The sequence below is a fragment of the Rhipicephalus microplus genome, chromosome 7 (genome assembly GCF_043290135.1).
Source record: "Rhipicephalus microplus isolate Deutch F79 chromosome 7, USDA_Rmic, whole genome shotgun sequence".
NCBI classification, from domain to species: Eukaryota; Metazoa; Arthropoda; class Arachnida; order Ixodida; family Ixodidae; genus Rhipicephalus; species Rhipicephalus microplus.
Genome location: NC_134706.1, coordinates 56,381,513 through 56,403,142, shown reverse-complemented (window position 1 = coordinate 56,403,142; position 21,630 = coordinate 56,381,513). Strand labels below are relative to the sequence as shown.

At 45.4% G+C, this 21,630-nt stretch overlaps 1 long non-coding RNA gene and 6 other non-coding genes across 7 annotated transcripts in view; 5 read left to right on the top strand and 2 right to left on the bottom strand.

The window, feature by feature from the left end:
• Positions 1-1,049: 1,049 nt before the first annotated feature.
• On the bottom strand, positions 1,050-1,122 carry TRNAT-CGU (transfer RNA threonine (anticodon CGU)). The gene has a single exon. It is a non-coding gene; the product is annotated as a tRNA-Thr (tRNA).
• A 1,321-nt stretch (positions 1,123-2,443) lies between these two features.
• Positions 2,444-2,516, top strand: TRNAT-CGU (transfer RNA threonine (anticodon CGU)). Its single transcript has one exon. It is a non-coding gene; the product is annotated as a tRNA-Thr (tRNA).
• Positions 2,517-2,898: 382 nt separating this feature from the next.
• Positions 2,899-2,971, top strand: TRNAT-CGU (transfer RNA threonine (anticodon CGU)). Its single transcript has one exon. It is a non-coding gene; the product is annotated as a tRNA-Thr (tRNA).
• A 379-nt stretch (positions 2,972-3,350) lies between these two features.
• On the top strand, positions 3,351-3,423 carry TRNAT-CGU (transfer RNA threonine (anticodon CGU)). Its single transcript has one exon. It is a non-coding gene; the product is annotated as a tRNA-Thr (tRNA).
• Positions 3,424-4,235: 812 nt separating this feature from the next.
• On the top strand, positions 4,236-4,308 carry TRNAT-CGU (transfer RNA threonine (anticodon CGU)). The gene has a single exon. It is a non-coding gene; the product is annotated as a tRNA-Thr (tRNA).
• Positions 4,309-4,690: 382 nt separating this feature from the next.
• Positions 4,691-4,763, top strand: TRNAT-CGU (transfer RNA threonine (anticodon CGU)). Its single transcript has one exon. It is a non-coding gene; the product is annotated as a tRNA-Thr (tRNA).
• Positions 4,764-15,289: 10,526 nt separating this feature from the next.
• LOC142766951 (uncharacterized) overlaps positions 15,290-21,630 on the bottom strand; it is a 49,319-nt gene continuing 42,978 nt past the window's right edge. Inside the window, exon 3 of the long non-coding RNA XR_012884679.1 lies at positions 15,290-15,528. This is a non-coding gene — a long non-coding RNA (uncharacterized LOC142766951). The remainder of the gene's footprint in view (positions 15,529-21,630) is intronic.

The following is a 21,630-nucleotide window of genomic DNA, read 5'->3' as shown; positions in this document are numbered from 1 at the left end:
GTTTCATTTGGTTTTAGGACCCTTAGCTCTAGTAGTTGTTGGTTGTGGTCACGTCTGTTGACATTGGCAAAGGTTTCAACCATCTGCTGGTGAAAGTCGATCCATGTGTACAGGCCGCCTTCTCTGTTCTCGTAACAAGTACGAGCGCTGTCATCAAGATATAAGTAGGCCCGGGAGAGCTTTACCTGAGCAGACCACTGGTTGATCTTCGCAACGCGGTTATAGTGATATAACCAGTCTTCTACGTCTTCGTGTGCACCGCCATTAAGGCAATCAGGCTCCAGTGATCGAAAAAAACGTTACCTGAGATGTAGAGGGAGGACCGATTTTGAGAAGTACAGGCTGAGAGCTTGTATAAGCCATTTCTAGATGTCTTGTTTAGGGCTTCTGCGAGGGGTTGAACTCTGGATGAAGACCTTGTAGCCGACGACTGAATCGATGGACAGGGTTTGCAATAGGCACGTCTGGGCTAGATTAACGGCTCCCACTAGGGGTGTGAAGCATCGAGCAGCGTTGTAGCCCAGCACCTTCATCAGTGTCGCAGTGCAACGCGAACAAAGGATGACAGCAGCTTGCGTAAACATATTTGCACAGCGCAAGACTACGAGTAGTTACGGCGTGAATACTCGTAGTCTTGCGCAGTGCAAATATGTTGATTCCCCCAATAACCGATGAGCCCAAGCATCATTCTCATAAAGCAGACTTCGGAAGCGAAAAAAGCGTGTTCAGGATCAGCTGTACAGCAAGACGCCTGCTTTGTTGTCTCGAAAAACCCTCTGCCCACTAGCTGGAACCTACATAACATTCCCATCGTCGTTCTTTTTCTTATATACACGTTTCAATATATATATATATATATATATATATATATATATATATATATATATATATATATATATATATATATATTTATATATGTATATTTATATATGTATATATATATATATAATGAGATATAACAGACAGTAATGCCAAGGAATGTACAGGGGAAGTTATAAGAACCAATGGAATGTAAATAAGAAGAAAGAAAAGTGGATAAAAAAATTACCAACTGTGAGCAGGAATCGAACCTACGACCTTCGAATTACGCGTTCGATGCTCTAACCACTGAGCTATCACAGCGGCCCTCCCTCTATCCACTTTTTTTGGGCTTATCTGTGAATTTAGAAGTAGCAGTGACAGTCAGCGCCATCTATAAGCCAAACAACGAGTGTGAAAACACTCTTATGCGCATTTTTGGCGTCACGTAGCACGTGAACTTATTATGAGCGGGCAGCTGATTAATTGTCCCTCTTATACAACCTAAACACACCAAGTCTGCCAGTACGAGACCCTCGTTCAATGAAATAAGGGAAAGAAGTGTATACCTAAGGGCTCGTTTTTCCGTGTTTTAACACAATAATAATGAGATATAACAGACAGTAATGCCAAGGAATGTACAGGGGAAGTTATTAGAACCAATGGATTGTAAATAAGAAGAAAGAAAAGAGGATGAAAAAATTACCAATTGTGAGCAGGAATCGAACTTACGACTTTTGAATTACGCGTTCGATGCTCTAACCACTGAGCTATCACAGCGGCCCTCCCTCCATCCACTTTTTTGGGTTTATCTGTGAATATAGAAGTATCAGTGACAGTCAGCGCCATCTATAAGTCAAACAACGAGTGTGAAAACACTCTTATGCGCATTTTTCGCGTCACGTAGCACGGGAACTTATTATGAGCGGGCAGCTGAATTGTTGTCCCTCCTATACAACCTAAACACACCAAGTCTGCCAGTACGAGACCCTCGTTCAATGAAATAAGGAAAAGAAGTGTATACCTAAGGGCTCGTTTTTCCGTGTTTTAACACAATAATAATGAGATATAACAGACAGTAATGCCAAGGAATGTACAGGGGAAGTTATTAGAACCAATGGAATGTAAATAAAAGAAAGAAAAGTGGATGAAAAAATTACCAACTGTGAGCAGGAATCGAACCTACGACCTTCGAGATAGCTCAGTGGTTAGAGCATCGAACGCGTAATTCGAAGGTCGTAGGTTCGATTCCTGCTCACAGTTGGTAATTTTTCCATCCACTTTTCTTTCTTCTTATTTACATTCCATTTGTTCTAATAACTTCCCCTGTACATTCCTTGGCATTACTGTCTGTTATATCTCATTATTATTGTGTTAAAACACGGAAAAACGAGCCCTTAGGTATACACTTCTTTCCCTTATTTCATTGAACGAGGGTCTCGTACTGGCAGACTTGGTGTGTTTAGGTTGTATAAGAGGGACAATAATTCAGCTGCCCGCTCATAATAAGTTCACGTGCTACGTGACGCCAAAAATGCGCATAAGAGTGTTTTCACACTCGTTGTTTGGCTTATAGATGGCGCTGACTGTCACTGCTACTTCTAAATTGACAGATAAACCCAAAAAAGTGTATAGAGGGAGGGCCGCTGTGATAGCTCAGTGGTTAGAGCATCGAACGCGTAATTCGAAGGTCGTAGGTTCGATTCCTGCTCACAGTTGGTAATTTTTCCATCCACTTTTCTTTCTTCTTATTTACATTCCATTTGTTCTAATAACTTCCCCTGTACATTCCTTGGCATTACTGTCTGTTATATCTCATTATTATTGTGTTAAAACACGGAAAAACGAGCCCTTAGGTATACACTTCTTTCCCTTATTTCATTGAACGAGGGTCTCGTACTGGCAGACTTGGTGTATTTAGGTTGTATAAGAGGGACAATTAATCAGTTGCCCGCTCATAATAAGTTCACGTGCTACGTGACGCCGTAAATGCGCATAAGAGTGTATTCACACTCGTTGTTTGGCTTATAGATGGCGCTTACTGTCACTGCTACTTCTATATTCACAGATAAACCCAAAAAAGTGGATGGAGGGAGGGCCGCTGTGATAGCTCAGTGGTTAGAGCATCGAACGCGTAATTCGAAGGTCGTAGGTTCGATTCCTGCTCACAGTTGGTAATTTTTTCATCCACTTTTCTTTCTTCTTATTTACATTCCATTGGTTCTAATAACTTCCCCTGTACATTCCTTGGCATTACTGTCTGTTATATCTCATTATTATTGTGTTAAAACACGGAAAAACGAGCCCTTAGGTATACACTTCTTTCCCTTATTTCATTGAACGAGGGTCTCGTACTGGCAGACTTGGTGTGTTTAGGTTGTATAAGAGGGACAATTATTCAGCTGCCCGCTCATAAGTTCACGTGCTACGTGACGCCAAAAATGCGCATAAGAGTGTTTTCACACTCGTTGATTGGCTTATAGATGGCGCTGACTGTCACTGCTACTTCTAAATTCACAGATAAACCCAAAAAAGTGGATGGAGGGAGGTACGCTGTGATAGCTCAGTGGTTAGAGCATCGAACGCGTAATTCGAAGGTCGTAGGTTCGATTCCTGCTCACAGTTGGTAATTTTTTCATCCACTTTTCTTTCTTCTTATTTACATTCCATTGGTTCTAACAACTTCCCCTGTACATTCCTTGGCATTACTGTCTGTTATATCTCATTATTATTGTGTTAAAACACGGAAAAACGAGCCCTTAGGTATACACTTCTTTCCCTTATTTCATTGAACGAGGGTCTCGTACTGGCAGACTTGGTGTGTTTATCAGCTGCCCGCTCATAATAAGTTCACGTGCTACGTAACGCCAAAAATGCGCATAAGAGTGTTTTCACACTCGTTGTTTGGCTTATAGATGGCGCTGACTGTCACTGCTACTTCTAAATTCACAGATAAACCCAAAAAAGTGGATGGAGGGAGGGCTGCTGTGATAGCTCAGTGGTAGAGCATCGAACGCGTAATTCGAAGGTTGTAAGTTCGATTCCTGCTCACAGTTGGTAATTTTTCATCCACTTTTCTTTCTTCTTATTTACATTCCATTGGTTCTAATAACTTCCCCTGTACATTCCTTGGCATTACTGTCTGTTATATCTCATTATTATTGTGTTAAAACACGGAAAAACGAGCCCTTAGGTATACACTTCTTTCCCTTATTTCATTGAACGAGGGTCTCGTACTGGCAGACTTAGTGTGTTTAGGTTGTATAAGGGGGACAATTAATCAGCTGCCCGCTCATAATAAGTTCACGTGCTACGTAACGCCAAAAATGCGCATAAGAGTGTTTTCACACTCGTTGTTTGGCTTATAGATGGCGCTGACTGTCACTGCTACTTCTAAATTCGCAGATAAACCTAAAAAAGTGGATGTAGGGAGGGCCGCTGTGATAGCTCAGTGGTTAGAGCATCGAACGCGTAATTCGAAGGTCGTAGGTTCGATTCCTGCTCACAGTTGGTAATTTTTTCATCCACTTTTCTTTCTTCTTATTTACATTCCATTGGTTCTAATAACTTCCCCTGTACATTCCTTGGCATTACTGTCTGTTATATCTCAATATTATTGTGTTAAAACACGGAAAAACGAGCCCTTGGGTATACACTTCTTTCCCTTATTTCATTGAACGAGGGTCTCGTACTGGCAGACTTGGTGTGTTTAGGTTGTATAAGAGGGACAATTAATCAGCTGCCCGCTCATAATAAGTTCACGTGCTACGTGACGCCAAAAATGCGCATAAGAGTGTTTTCACACTTGTTGTTTGGCTTATAGATGGCGCTGACTGTCACTGCTACTTCTAAATTCGCAGATAAACCCAAAAAAGTGGATGGAGGGAGGGCCGCTGTGATAGCTCAGTGGTTAGAGCATCGAACGCGTAATTCGAAGGACGTAGGTTCGATTCCTGCTCACAGTTGGTAATTTTTTCATCCACTTTTCTTTCTTCTTATTTACATTCCATTGGTTTTAATAACTTCCCCTGTACAATCCTTGGCATTACTGTCTGTTATTTTCATTATTATTGTGTTAAAACACGGAAAAACGTGCCCTTAGGTATACACTTCTTTCCCTTATTTCATTGAACGAGGGTCTCGTACTGGCAGACTTGGTGTGTTTAGGTTGTATAAGAGGGACAATTAATCAGCTGCCCGCTCATAATAAGTTCACGTGCTACGTGACGCCAAAAATGCGCATAAGAGTGTTTTCACACTCGTTGTTTGGCTAATAGATGGCGCTGACTGTCACTGCTACTTCTAAATTCGCAGATAAACCCAAAAAAGTGGATGGAGGGAGGGCCGCTGTGATAGGTCAGTGGTTAGAGCATCGAACGCGTAATTCGAAGGTCGTAGGTTCGATTCCTGCTCACAGTTGGTAATTTTTTCATCCACTTTTCTTTCTTCTTATTTACATTCCATTGGTTCTAATAACTTCCCCTGTACAATCCTTGGCATTACTGTCTGTTATTTTCATTATTATTGTGTTAAAACACGGAAAAACGTGCCCTTAGGTATACACTTCTTTCCCTTATTTCATTGAACGAGGGTCTCGTACTGGCAGACTTGGTGTGTTTAGGTTGTATAAGAGGGACAATTAATCAGCTGCCCGCTCATAATAAGTTCACGTGCTACGTGACGCAAAAAATGCGCATAAGAGTGTTTTCACACTCGTTGTTTGGCTTATAGATGGCGCTGACTGTCACTACTACTTCTAAATTCACAGATAAACCCAAAAAAGTGGATGTAGGGAGGGCCGCTGTGATAGCTCAGTGTGTTTTGTAAAGATTATGATAGTATCGCTGAAACCATAAAAATTGTTAACCTTTATTGTAATGCAAGTGGTAGTTTGGTAAACTGGAGCAAGTGCCTGGGTTACTGGCACGGCGAATGGCCTGTGACTCCACAATTTGTGGCTGGTATTTCATGGACTACTACTCCGGTACGATACCTAGGTGTGCCATTAGAATATTATTGTGACAGTGAACCGTACTGGCGGCGTCAGGCCGTGGAGCTACGAGAAAAAGCTGAAAAACTCAATGGTTTCCAGCTATCAATTTTCGCCAGAGCGACATTTTGTAACGTATTTTTAGTCAGTAAGCTCTGGTATGTCCTTCAGGTAATGCATTGTTCACGTGTGAATCTACAGAAGCTTCATCGAATATTTGCTGTTTTCTTGTGGGGTTCTTCTTGGGAGCGAACAAGTAGAACTAACTTATTCAGACGGGTTCGCTCTGGAGGACTTGGTCTGTGTCATTTGTACCTTCGTCAGTTAGTTAATCGGTTTATGTTTTTCCGAAATAATCGAGACCCATTCATACGTACTGTTATACAGCTTAGGCTTGGAAGACGGTTGCCAGAATTTGTGGTAGCATCTGTTCACACGAAAGCAAGTGTTAGAGGTTTCTTAAAAGAAGTTGTTGATTCATGTCTCTTTCTAAAAACGCGTTTTTCATTGGAATACCTCAGTACGGTTTCGCGTAAAAAGTTATACAAAGATTTAGTAGAAACAGTTCTTCCTGTTCCCCTATATAGAGCATTATACCGTGTAGGCCCAGGCCAAAATGTCTTAAGCCGTGTTAAAAAAATGGAGGTAACACCTGTTGCGAAATCCTTTTTCTTTAAGTTGCACACTGGGACCTTGCCCGTGAAAACATGGATGCAAGAAAAAGGCTTATTCGTTCCTTGGGGTGTTGATTGCCTTCTCTGCAAAAAGCCGGAAACAATTGAACATGTTTTCCTGGACTGCTGGGATGCAGTCTTTTTCTGGGATGTTCTCCAAAGGACTTTGAAAAAGGATCTGCCTCTCGATGCCTATGGCATCAGATTTCTACCAGTATCAAATGAAGAAGGAATACCTTTCGACCTAGTTATGTTACTGGGCCTGCACGGTATATGGCAATCTAGAATGGCGGTGCGCCATGCTGATGTTAATGCACGTCCGGTCAGGCAATATTTCTTTCAATCTGTCTGTTCGTTCGTGGAAGCACAAAAGGTTCAACAAGAGGTGCCCGAATGGCTTCATCAAGTAGAAAGCCTTCTACAGATGAAGGAATTTTAAAAAGCCTGTTAAATATGATGCTTTTTACCTCTTTTTTTGTTTCATGTTTCTACTTTGTTTGATGTATATATGTTTCTGAATGTTGTATGTAAACAGGCAAAAAAAAAGCTGTGATAGCTCAGTGGTTAGAGCATCGAACGCGTAATTTGAAGGTCGTAGGTTCGATTCCTGCTCACAGTTGGTAATTTTTTCATCCACTTTTCTTTCTTCTTATTTACATTTCATTGGTTCTAATAACTTCCTCTGTACATTCCTTGGCATTACTGTCTGTTATATCTCATTATTATTGTGTTAAAACACGGAAAAACGAGCCCTTAGGTATACACTTCTTTCCCTTATTTTATATGTATATATATATATATATATATATATATATATATATATATATATATATATATGTTGTCTGTTGCTACCTCGTTCGCCCGCTTGTCTCTTTTTTTTGGAGGGTCTTTAAGCTGTGAGGGTGACCCTCTGCTACGGGAACTTGTATCATTTCACTTACATCCTCCGAAGAAGGCTGGTCCACCAGCCGAAACTGTTAGGATTAAATAAATATTTTATTGTTTTGTTTCCTATAATGCACTATTCTCGAAGTTTATAACTTTTATTACGGTAGCCGGAAGAAACTCTGATCATCTATTTCATCTATATATATATATATATATATATATATATCCTGGTTACATACATATACATATACATGGTTAATCCTGACGAAGGCGTTGCCACGGCCGAAACGTAGAGTAAACAATTATCAAATTTTAATAGGTGTGCTCCTTTATTCATAATTATATTTGCACCGGACCCACAGACTTTTTTGAATCATATAAATATATATATATATAAAAAGTATGAAGATGTATGTGCTTTCGCACTCACATGACAACTGTTTATTTAGCCGAAATTTAGGTGGTAGTCTATCTTTTTCAAGGCATCATAAATTTACGCATTTTTCGTGTCTTCTTACAACTTGTGGAGAAAAGAGGGAAAGGAAAAGATGGAAAAGATGAACAAAAAAGAAGAAAAAAGCAAAAAATAACTGAAGAAAACAACGAGAAGAAGCAAGATACGATGAGATTTGGAAGGGATGGCATTTCAAGATAGTAAGGCGAACGTAAACGAGCCAAGCCATCATTGACAACAATACCCCCCCTCCCACACACACACATACACACCCTTCACCCAACAGGACAGTGTTAGTATTGCACCTTCCAATGCGATCCGATGGTGACTTGTTCAACTTTCAAGTTTACGACAAATCGGTGGGGAGAAGCTCAAGCCCTCTGAGGGCATGTTTTCGGCGCCGGAAGATATGAAAAAGCTGGTAATGTGGCAATGCCATCAAAGTTCAATATATGTATTGGCTTCTGCCGGTTAAAGGAAAAGGAAAGGTGCGTTAAATAGTAGGGAAGAGAAACAAAAAACAGAGAAAAAAGATTGCTTAATTTCTGGGACCACTAATCTGTGCTTTCCGGTTGTGCTTGAAGCAACAAGCCTAATCTATATTGTCAGATGCATACGTGTACAGCTTTGTTTTGGGGTAATTTTGTTGTCGCAATGGGAGGCTAGGGGCAGACAACTGAATAAAGTGAGGCATTTGCGTCCTTTAGTGATCGTATCGCTGACAGAATGCCTGGGTGTTTGATAATTTCGTTTTTTCTTTTGTTGATTTTCTAGATAAAATAAGACTCCCGTTGTTTCCGTTCTATGAATGTTCGGAAATTGTTTACCAATAGTGTGACCCAGATGTCATCAAAGCTATGGTCTTTCAATGTACTATGTTTTTAAAGTGGGAGGCCAGGCAGGGTACTTAAATGTGTCCGATGGTTGTTCAATCCAATTCTAAACGACGTGTCTCTCTGGCCCTCCTATTGCACGTTACATACCTAACATTCCTCAGGGTATACGACATTGTCTGAGTCACAGCCTGGTGCATCTCTTATTTTGTGCCTAAACTCTTAGTGGGTGCTTTCCGCCATTGTCGTTGTCTGCATCTCTTTGCATTCTATTCATCTGATTTTTCTACAAGGGCGACATTCCGTTTGGTGTTTTATGCCCATCTTTGAATTTATTGAACGATCCTTTATACATTTGGGCCGCCTGTATATCACACGAGGAGGAGAAGTGAAAATTTCGATTAGTCGCACACTCTGTTCCAATACGTTAAAGTGTTTTTGGGACCTTGTTAATGTTAGTTAGGTTGCTAGAAGTACTTAATAGCAAAATTTTTTGTGGATCAGATCGGCATCCTTCGTGTTGTTTAGAGCAGTCTTACGGTCTAGCTTTTTCTTTATGAAGCAGTACTTTCTTTATGAAGCAGTACTTGTCACGGGATGTGGTTGTATTTCATCACCGCGCATCTACGCGTCCCATCAGTGTATTAAAAAATTCTTGCTCTAACTTAGCTTTTTCGCAATATTTTTTTGTTATACAATCATGAACTACTTTAGGTTAGTGTGAGAAGACTTAAGCTTTTGTTGAGTTATATGTTTTCAGAGTGGGCTTTCCACGTATCTATAATAAAATATGGGAATACTGTAGAACCGAAAAAAGAAGAACCATTGCCACAATGTTGGACGAAGATAAGAATAATAGCATGTGGACTGCATTTTAGGTTCATTCTTTATGAAGCAGTACTTCTCGCTTCGGTGTGCTGTTTTTGTGAAAGTGCTTAGTGTGGGAGTAAATTCGTCTGAATCTCTGTGCTTGGGAATAGCGAATGCTGGTATTGCAATGCCGCGTGTTCAAGACCAGAATTCCCCATTCTCAAGCACATATTGCCACTAGTACAAGAAACTATTATTTTCACAGATGCTGGCATGCTTGTATGTGCCGCTGATCAGAAGAGGACAAAGATGCGCGTGCAGAGAAAAACAATAGTCGTACTGCCGTTGTTCGATCAGTTTGACATTCTTCTGTGCCATTATCAGCAGGTTACAGTTACGTTGTAACGTGACACTGGTGGAGGCGCTGGGTAATAATCTATGCACTGTTACCACGAGGAAGATCTCGGTCCCAACATCGACGCCTTAGTAGAAACAGCCAACCTTCGACGCAGTTGGCGGCAACTAGGCCTACTACCCCAGTTCAGCCCTCTTCCGGAACGCTCCAGAACCATGGCATATGCGACAACTGCAAGCCAGACTGAACAGACCGCGACTCCGCCAGCACCATGGCTACCAGCCTCTCGAACGCCAAAGCATTTCCATGGGGAGCCCTACGAAGACGTTGAAGACTGGCTGGACCAATACGATCGAGTCGCCGTCGCCAACGAGTGGGACGAGCACCGGAAACTGCGGTATGTCTATTTCTACCTAGAGGATTCGGCGCGTATATGGTTCAAGAATCACGAGGCCGCCCTGACAACCTGGCCAGTGTTTTGCGCTCAGCTGCGGAACACGTATGGTAGCGCTGACCGTAAAGAACAAGCCGAACGTCTCCTCAATTCTCGCAATCAACGACCCAATGAAAGCGTGGCCATGTTCGTTGAGGAGATGTCTCGTCTGTTCCGTCGAGCGGATTCTGAAATGACGGAAGACAAAAAGGTGCGCATTCTGATGCGGGGTGTCAAGGAGCAACTGTTTGCAGGACTTGTACGAAACCCACCAGCTACCGTGGCAGAATTCCTCCGTGAAGCGACGACAATGGAGCGAATGCTTAGACAGCGGTCTTCGCAGTATGAGCGGTCCGACAACCTTGCATGTCTGTCAGCACCCTTGGTAACACCCGATGTCACGAGCGTGAGAGACCTTGCTGAGCTAGTCCGTAGCATTGTACGCGACGAGCTGCAAAAGCTTCACGCAGTGCCTTCACAGCCTCAAGTGGCTGCTCTGACAGACGTCGTTCATGAAGAGGTGCGGCAGCTGGTACGACCATTAGCGCCACCTCCAACCGAAGCTCTTCTGCTAACGTATGCGGAAGCTGTACGTACTCCTGCAGCGGCAGCCAGCTATTTCCCCCAACCGACTAGCCTGCAGACGCCACAGCACTTCTCGGGCGGGCCACGCTATGAAAACCAACGACCGACTTGCCCGCAGATGCCGCAGTACTTCTCGGGCCCACCACATTATGAAAATCCGCGACCTAATTTGCGGAAATCTAGCGTGTGGCGCGCTTCCGACAATCGGCCACTATGCTACCACTGTGGTGAGCCAGGTAACTTGTACCGGGAGTGCTCGTACAGACAGATGGGCCTACCTGGATTTCGGCCAGACGCTCGTCGGCCCAGGGACGGCGAACGACCCCGCGCCATCGCAGAATACTTGGCAAGTCTACCGTCTCCGAATCTTCAGCGACGCCAATCACGCTCTCCGTCTCCTCGACGCTCTACGTCAGCGAATCAATACTCCACTTTCGCCGATGTTGTTGCGAGACGATCCGCTAGGTCCCCAAGTCCACACCGGGGAAACTAGAATTAGCGGCCTCCGGGGGTGGGACCGCTGTTAAGCTATCGTCAAAACAGCCTCCTCCGACCCTTCCACCGCCCTTCGACAATTCCTTTCAGCCGACACCACGCATCGCTGACGAACCCGTTTCTGCTGACATTGCCATTCGTGTCGACAACCATCCAGTGACTGCTCTGGTCGACACCGGTGCCGACTACTCAGTTTTCAGCGCTGAACTTGTGGCTGAGCTCAGGAAAGTCACGACTCCTTGGGGGCATGGACCAAACCTTCGGACAGCCGGTGGTCATCTCTTGACACCAATCGGGAGATGCACCGCAAGGCTGCAAATCTGTGAGTCGACGTTCGTTGTTTGTTTTGTTGTGCTTCCCGAATGCTCCCGGAAAGTTATTCTTGGCATGGATTTCCTTCGTGAGCATGGCGCTGTTATAAATCTTCGAAACTGCCTCGTAACGTTTGCTGACGACTATGGCCCGAAGTCTAGAGATACCAATCCGCAGAAGACTGCGCTTCGCATTGTCGACGACACCGTCACACTACCGCCACGCACCAGTATGTTCGTTACAGTACAGGGCGACATAGACCATGACAGCCGTGGTATCGCTGAAGCCAACCATTCGGTGCTCTTGTCTCAGCAAATCTGTGTTGCCCGCGGCATAATTCAATTTAAACATGGGATGACTGAGTTGTTGGTCACCAATTTTAGTGGAGCATACCAACATTTGGCCAAGCGAACAACTATCGCTCATTTCGAATCCATTGACGATGAAGCGTGTACGACGATAGCCCCAATTTCTACAGCTGTTGAAAGTGACACCGCGGTAGCCGATACAGTCGATGTCAATCCGAAGCTGTCATGTGCACAAAAAGAGCAAATCCGCTGTATCCTCCGCATGTTTAGCGACTGTTTCGCGTCTACATCCAAGATAAAACAAACGCCAACCGTAAAGCACCGCATTGTCACTGACCATGCTGAGAGACCCATACGTCAGCACGCCTACCGAGTATCACAAAAGGAACAAGAGGCTATACGTTCTCAAGTGAAGCAGATGCTCGAAGATGGCGTAATCCAACCCTCGAACAGTCCATGGTCGTCCCCCGTCGTACTAGTAAAAAAGAAGGATGGCACTCTCCGATTTTGCGTCGATTACCGCAAACTCAACAAAGTCACAAAGAAAGACGTTTATCCGCTTCCGCGCATCGACGACTCACTAGACCGCCTCAGACGCGCCCGATACTTCTCCTCTATGGATTTACGCAGTGGCTACTGGCAGATCGAAGTTGATGAACGCGACCAAGAGAAAACAGCATTCATAACGCCTGATGGTCTGTACGAATTCAAGGTGCTGCCCTTCGGTCTGTGTTCTGCCCCTGCGACATTCCAGAGGATGATGGATACAGTGCTCTCCGGTCTCAAGTGGGAAGCATGCCTTGTTTACTTAGACGACGTCGTTGTCTTCTCCCAAACGTTTGAGCAGCATTTGCAACGACTTATATCTGTGTTTGCTGCAATTCGCACGGCAGGCCTATCACTGAAAGCAGAAAAATGTCATTTTGGCTACAACGAATTGAAGTTCCTCGGTCACCTTGTTAGCCCTGATGGTATTCGGCCTGACCCACACAAAACATTGGCTGTCGCAGATTTTCCACCACCTACCAACAAACGTGATGTGCGTCGATTTTTAGGCCTCTGCGCATACTACAGACGCTTTGTGCAGAATTTTGCAAACATTGCCGAACCCCTCACTCGTCTGACAAAAGACGACGTTCCCTTCGTGTGGGGCCTTGAGCAAACACGCGCTTTCTCCGAGCTCCAGCAGCGTCTACAATCTGAGCCCTTACTCGGATACTACGACGAATATGCCGACACTGAACTACACACAGACGCCAGTAACATCGGCCTTGGTGCAGTCATCGTCCAGTGGCAAGGCGGCATCGAACGCCCTATTGCTTATGCGAGTCGGATTTTATCATCTGCGGAGGCGAATTACACAACAACTGAAAAGGAGTGCCTAGCTGTTGTCTGGGCAATAGCTAAATTCAGACCGTACCTGTATGGTCGCCCGTTCAGAGTTGTTACCAATCATCATGCGTTCTGCTGATTGGCGAACCTTAAAGACCCTTCCGGACGTCTGGCCAGGTGGAGCTTACGCCTCCAGGAGTCCGATTTGACAGTCGTGTACAAGTCTGGCCGGAAGCATATTGACGCGGACTGCCTTTCCCGAGCTCCTCTCAAAACAGCGCCAGGTGATCACGATCTCGACGGCCGTTTTCTCTGCGCGGTTAGTGTATCCGACTTGGCTGAACAGCAGAAAAACGATTCCGAGCTTCGACAATTCATCGAATATCTCGAAGGCCGTACGCCGCACCCACCACCAGCATTCACCCGCTTATCATCATCGTTCTGCGTCCGCAGAAATATCCTCTATAAAAGAAACTTCGACCCTTACGCAACTGAGTATCTGCTCGTTGTCCCGCCAGCGTTACGAGCTGATGTCTTGTCCGCCTGTCACGATGAGCCTTCCTCAGGCCACTTGGGATATACACGTACCTTGGCCCGGATTCGCCAACACTACTACTGGCCTAAGCTCAGCCGAGACGTGAAGCATTACGTGAAGACGTGTCACGAGTGCCAGCGCCGTAAAGCACCACATCAGCGCCCAGCAGGCTTTTTGAAGCCCATCGCTCCTCCGACACAACCGTTTCAACAAATAGGCATGGATCTACTCGGACCTTTTCCCAAGTCTCGTGACGGCAACCGCTGGATTGTAGTCGCTACTGATTACATGACGCGCTACTGCGAAACGAAGGCATTACAACGTGGCACCGCCATTGAGACCGCCCACTTTTTTATGAAAAACATCATCCTCCGACATGGAGCACCAGCAGTTGGCATAACAGATCGTGGCACAGCTTTTACCGCCCGGATGATACAAGACGTCATGCAGCTTAGCGGCACAACACATCGAAAAACTACTGCATACCACCCACAAAGCAACGGCCTTACAGAGCGACTAAACAAGACGATCGCTGACATGCTATCCATGTACGTTGACCAAGACCACAAAAACTGGGATGAGATCCTCCCTTACGTCACGTTCCCTTACAACACCGCTGTGCAAGAAACAACTGGATTCACACCATTCCGGTTGCTTCATGGCAGGGAGGTCACTACAATGCTGGATGCCATGCTTCTACCTGACAGACACCAAATTAGTGTCAAGACGAACGAATTTATCAGACTGGCAGACGCGGCTCGTAAGCTTGCTATCGAACGAATCCATATGCAACAATGCATCGACTCACTGCGGTACAACGCTCGTCGTCGCGATGTCAATCCCGCCGTTCACAACAGCCACACGTCGTTCATGTTTCGAGGATGAAACCATTTTACCAACGCTGACTATTCGCCACACTCCCTTGAGTAGACATACAGTGATTGTGAACACCCCATTGTGTACTGCTTATCGTGCTTGTTTTCATCTGGCAATAATGTTATGACATCGGGACAATGTCCTTTGGAAAGGGGGGTAATGCCACTAGTACAAGAAACTATTATTTCCACAGATGCTGGCATGCTTGTATGTGCCGCTGATCAGAAGAGGACAAAGATGCGCGTGCAGAGAAAAACAATAGTCGTACTGCCGTTGTTCGATCAGTTTGACATTCTTCTGTGCCATTATCAGCAGGTTACAGTTACGTTGTAACGTGACAATATATTCAGACGGTACAGATTCACTCATGGACCTGATTTTGGTTTTTCCTATTTATGATCGTGCGCAATTTCACACGTCTTTTTCATGGCAGAAATACGTCCCTGAACACGTGGAGGGCCCCGGCATAAAACAGTTTCGTGTTAATGTGCGGCGCGATGGGGCGAAAATGGCATTCGCTTACTGCAGAAATGAGGTGGCGCCTTCTGTATCGTCATAATCATGAGCGCATATTCTACGGTATAGGTGGTATAGCCATGACCGCACTAAAATTGCCCATTACATAAGCTTTATTCAAGAAATGTTTATGAATACATTAAAAATTCTTCTTCATCATAAGCCTTTTTCGTAGTAATTTTTTCAATTTCGTCAAACGCATGGCAAGGGTCACCACCTGGGTTTTCTAGTGCCATAGACAGATTCTCGCAGGTCAATGTTGAGCTGTTGTAGCACTCGTTCTCTTCAATTTTTTCATCAGTGCGTTTTCCCCATGTCATGCAGTGTAGTTTGTCTGTTAAAGGAAATATCAATAAGAAACACAACGGAATACATCAGTGTGTCGAAGTTTTCTGGGTGCAACAGTTACGGTAAAGTAGGCACTTGGAGTAGAGTATTTACTATGATTGAACAGCCAACGCCTCCTCCGCATCACACACACACACACACACATACACACACACACACACACGCGCGCGCGCACACACGCACACATACACACACACGCACGCATACACACACCGCACACACACACATATATATATATGGGAAAGAAGTGTACACATAAGGACTACTTTTCCTTGGTTTGACACAATAATATTGAGATCTATTCAACAATAATGATAACGAAAGTATAGGGAATTTCTTCGACGGAATTTTAATGTAATTATGAAGAAATAAAAGTGGGTAAAAAGATGACTTGCCATTGACCGGAACCGAACCTGCGACCTTCGAATAACGCGTTCGATGGTCTACCACTGAGCTCTCACAGCGGATATATCCTGCCATCTGTAGCCATCCGTGCCATCTGTAGCCATAACGGCGAGAGTGGCACACACTTTTTGATCCTGTTTGACGCCACGTAGCCTGTGAACTTATTACGAGCTAGCAGCTGACCAATAGTCCCTCATATACAACCTAAGGCACCAAGTTTGCCAGCACGAGACCCTCGTTAATCAACAAGAAAAATACATAAGGGCTCGTTTTTTCGTGGTTTGACACAATAATAATAAGATCCAACAGCAGCTGTAGTAGCTCAGTGAGATAGCATCGAACGCGGCATTCGAAGGCCGCATCCTCGGTTTCTGCCCACGGCAAGTCATCTTTTCACCCACTTTTTTCTTCATGGTTACGCTACAATTCGGTTTAATATATTCCCCTATACAGTCCTTGGCACTATTGTCTGTTAGATCTCATATATACATATATATATATATATATATATATTGTAAGGACGAGAAATAAGACACAACGCCTTTGCTGCAGGCCGGCTGTTCTTATTCTGCTTCGTCTTCCTCGGCTTCCTCCTAGCATGCGAGTCTGTGCCAGAGAGAGTTCCAGTTTCGGTTTTCGTCATTACACTCGGCCATGACTGCTAGCGCGCAAAGGGCAATTTTCTCTGGAGGGCGGCACTGGGAGTGCCGTGGTAGTCTGTCATGTGCACGCCTCGAGCTGTCCTGTGGAACTGTCCTGTACTCTGGTGGACGACCCTGGCTGTGTCGAGGTGGTCGCTGCAGGTCGCGTCCGCGCGGCAAGTTAATGTAGTCACCTGGAGAATGTAAACCCAGCAGGTGATACTGGCTGGTGCGGAGTGATCGCATTGGTGGCGGACCATCGCGATGACTACCCCTTCGCTGCTTGGATGACATTGCAGGGACACCAGTATGCAGTACTGCGGCCCACACTGAGCGGGGACGCCTGCGTTGTTCAGAGCGAGGGAAGGTACGATGGGCTATATCGATAGATATCAGCGACATCGCTGTGTAGACTTTGCGCGTAGACTTGCGACGCAAGTCGTGCTCTAGCGTCTTCGCTGATGCACTGCTGGTCGAAGTGGAGGTTTTTGCCAATCCGTCACGTGCGTTCATGTCGACATGGCCAGTTGCCTCGCCATCCGGAGCAACCGTGAACTGCACCGGAATGACTTCGATGGCATCCTCCTCAGGTGGAGTAGGCACTTGTGGCTCGTTAGGGGAGACGGCATTTGGCAAGTTACGAGCGTCCACGCACTCGGCCAATGACGGCAAAGGTGGCAGGGGATGGTGCGGCTCCTTACTATGGGTCAAAGGTAATTGTGTGTCAGGTGTCGACGCGGAGTCAGAGATCTGCCCGGAGGAGTACACCGTCCAGCTTGTCTCGATGATTGCCGCAGGGTACTCTGGGAAGCTGTCCGGGGAGGGGGCACGCGGCACAGCTGTAGGGGGGCGCGGCGCCTCGTGAGGTTGATCTCCGAGGTAGGGCAGGTTGGCAGAGGGTGCAGCTGCCTCGTCGTTGTGCTTCTCAATAGCCCCTTGCTCGGTAGTGGCGAGGGTAGAATGAGAGGTAGCAGTGAGGTCAGACTCAATTCTTCCAAACGCAGCAATGAGCTTGGCGCTCCAGTCCGCCCAGGACTGCTGCCGCACGCCTTCGTACCTGTGCCACGCAGCAGCAGGATTTTGAAGGCGGTCTAAGGCCACGCACCACTTCTGATTGTCGCTCCATCCCTTGCGAGCTCCGAGAGCATTGATGGTAGCCACCCAATCGACGGCATCGTCCTGGAAGCCGCGAAACTCGGGTAGCTCGGAGGCAGCCGGTGGTGGTGTCACGGCAGGCGAAGCTCCAGAAAATAGCGACGCCACACAGCCAAGTTGGTGTGAAAGAGCCGCGAGAGTATACTGGAGCTTGCTGCGGCTCTCGGGGGAAGTTGTTGAATGGTCTTGCGAGGCGGCCGCGGCCAACGCCTCATCGATAATGTGAAGTCCCGGCAAGGCAGCAGGGAATATCGCAGAACTCGACGCTGTCAGGGCGCCGACCTCGAGGCGGAGTCGCGCAATGGTGCGCGAAAGCTCGGTGGCACTCTCGGGCGGCCCACATGCGGAGCCAGTGGGGACGTGTTCCCCGATCAGCGTACTCACTGCTGTGGTACCCTCGGCCGAGGGAGCTTGAACAGCACCCCTGAGCGGCTGAGGTGCCGATGAAGCACTGAGCAGGACGTTGTCGCAGTGGGAAGCGTGAACGGCATTCCCGGTCAACGAGAGGCCATGTACTGTCGTGGTGGGGCCGGGGCAAGCCTGCCCAGGAGCCATCGAGAAGGCCTGGACGCCGTCCCCGAATGGCGGCACAGGTGCTCCCGGCTGCAGGAGGGCTGTCGGCTCCATGATCGAGGAAGCGTGAACAGCGTTTTTACGATGAGAGAACCACGCTGCCGATGATCCACGAGGGTACGGACAGGTGGCTTGTGCCGCAGGGTTCACTTGTGGACCTGTGCTCACGGCACAATCCGTGGCGAAGGACGCGTAGACGGTGTCCCTTTTCATGAAGAAATACCGGTGATGGGTATACTAGAGCCGCCGAGGAGGCCTTGGCGCCATCCCCGAACGGTGGTGTCAGTGGCGGCAGGTGAACAGCTGCCGAGGAGGGCTTGACGCCGTCCTCAAGCGACGCTTACCGCGGCTGCACGTCGGCGGGCGTTCTGGATGACGAAGCCGGGACGTAAGCCGTTTTCTTCGTCGACTGCGCCATTGTAAGGACGAGAAATAAGACACAACGCCTTTGCTGCAGGCCGGCTGTTCTTATTCTGCTTCGTCTTCCTCGGCTTCCTCCTAGCATGCGAGTCTGTGCCAGAGAGAGTTCCAGTTTCGGTTTTCGTCATTACAATATATATATATATATATATATATATATTTATATATATATGATATCTAACAGGCAGTAATGCCAAGGAATGTACAGGGGAAGTTATTAGAACCAATGGAATGTAAATAAGAAGAAAAAAGAAAAAAAAGCGGATGAAAAAATAACCAGCCGTGAGCAGGAATCGAACCTACGACCTTCAAATAACGCATTCGATGCAAATAACGCGTTAGATGAGCATCGAACGCGTTATTCGAAAATCGTAGGTTCGATTCCTGCTCACGGCTGGTTATTTTTTCATCCGCTTTTCTTTCTTCTTTTTTCTTATTTACGTTCCATTGGTTCTAATAACTTCCCCTTTACATTCCTTGGCATTACTGTCTGTTAGATATCATTAATATTGTGTTAAAACACGGAAAAACAAGCCCTTAGGTATACACTTCTTTCCCATATATATATATATATATATATATATATATATATATATATATATATATATATATATATATATATATATATATACGAGGGACTATCGTTCAGCTGCCAGCTTGCAACGGGTTCACGTGCTACGTGACGCCAAACAGGCTTATAAAGGGTGTCCCACACTCGCCGTCATAGCTACTGGTAGTGGTACCGCTGACTCACACACTGCGTTTAAATTCATGTATATACTCAATAAAATGGCTGGGGGTTAGCTGCCGTGGTAGCTCAATGGTGCAGCATCGTACGCATTTTCGAAGGTCGCAGGTTCGGTTCTTGACTGCGGCAAGTTTTCTTGTCACCCACTTTTTTTCTTCACATAAACATTACAATTGGTCTAATAACTTCTCCCATATTTTCTTTGGCATTATTCTCTGTTAGATATCATATCATTATCAGCAGCAGCATTGTCATCATCATCATCCGCCTGACTACGTCCACAGCAGGACAAAGGCCTCTCCCATGTTCCACCAGTCAACTCGGTCCTGTGCTTGCTGCTGCCAATTTATACACGCAAACATCTTATTATCATCTGCCCAGCTAACCCACTTGCCTTATCTAGGAATCCAGATAGTTTTTCTTAATGACCAGCGGCTATCTTGTCTACGTGCTACATGCTTGGCCCATGTACATTTCCGCTTCTTGATTTTAACTGTGATATCCTTAACCCTGGTTTGTTCCCTAATCCACTCTGCTGTCTTCTTGTCTCTTAAGGTTACACCTACCATTTTCCTTTCCATTGCTCGCGGCGTCGTCCTAAATTTAAGCTGAACCCTCTTTGTAAGTCTCCGGGTTTCTCCTCCATATCTTAGTACCAGCTAGATGCAGCTGTTATATACCTCCCTTTTGAGCGATAGTTTCTTCTACCTGTCATGAGTTGAAAGTGCATGCCAAATGTGCTTTAGCCCATTCGTATTCTCCTAGTTACTTCAGTTTCGTGGTCCGGCTCCACAGTTATTGCCTATCCTAAGTAGACATAGTCTTTTACATCTTCAACTGCACTCTTACCTATCTCGCAGCGCTGTTCTCTTCCGAGGTAGATGTACATTACTTTCGTTTTATGCAGATTACCTTAAAACCGAATTTTCTGTTCTCCTTGTCTGACTCCGTGATCATAAGTTACAATTCATCCCCTGAGTTACTCAGCAATGCAACGTCATCGGCGAAGCGCAGGTTGCAAAGCTACTCACCATTAACTCTTATGCCTAACTGTTCCCCGTCTAGTCCTCTGAAACTTCCTGTAAGCACGTGGTAAATAGCATTGGGAAGAGTGTGTTTCGCTGCCTCACACCCTTCCTGATTGGTATTCTGTTGCTTTCCTTTTGAAGCACTATGGTAGCAGTTCGTAACTTGTATATTTCTTCCTGATTGTTTATACATACTTAGTCGACGCCCTGATTCCGTAGTGTCTGCATGACTGCTGATATTCCTACTGAGTCAAACGCTTTCTTGTAATCTATGAAGGCTATATATAGTGGTTGGCTATAATCTGAGCATTTCTCTATTACCTGATTGATAGAATGAATGCGGACGATTGTTGAGTAGCCTGTTCAAAATGCAGCTTGTTTTTTTGGTTGATTGAATTCAAATGTTGTCTTAATTCTGTTAGCAATTACCTTTGTAGATAGCCTGTATGCTACAGAGAGCAAGCTGATCAGTCTGTAATTCTTCAAGTCCTTAAGTCCTTGTCATCTTCTTTTTTCTTATGTATCAACGTGTACATATATATATATATATATATATATATATATATATATATATATTTATATATATATATATATATGTGTGTGTGTGTGTGTGTGTGTCTTTGTAACGGCGAAACAGATAAATTCTCGAGCACCTTTGATATTTCTCCAAAATAGTGGTGTACATAAAAATTTGAGTACAGTTACAGTGGGGCTGAACTTTAGTAGAAAATTTGTGGTACCTAGGGGCCATTCCTCACTTGATATGTGTAAAATTGTTGCTGTCAGCAATTACTGAAAAACATTTTGACCATAATCTCAGGGTACCTATCTTTCATGACAATGATATCTTTGCGGCAGCAACTGTGGCGACTGAAAAACGAAGCCAGACGTCACAGTTCTCCCCTCAATAACCGACGCCCAGCCTGTTGCTGAAGGCCTCTATCACGCGTGGAAGGAAACTGCCATGAGAGTAAACAGATCATAAAGTGAGCATAGAGCTGGAATTCGCGGGATGTGGTTGTATTTCATCACCGCGCATCTACGCGTACCATGAGTGTATTAATTCTTGTTTTAACTTAGCTTTTTCGCAATAATTTTTTGTTATACAATCATGAACT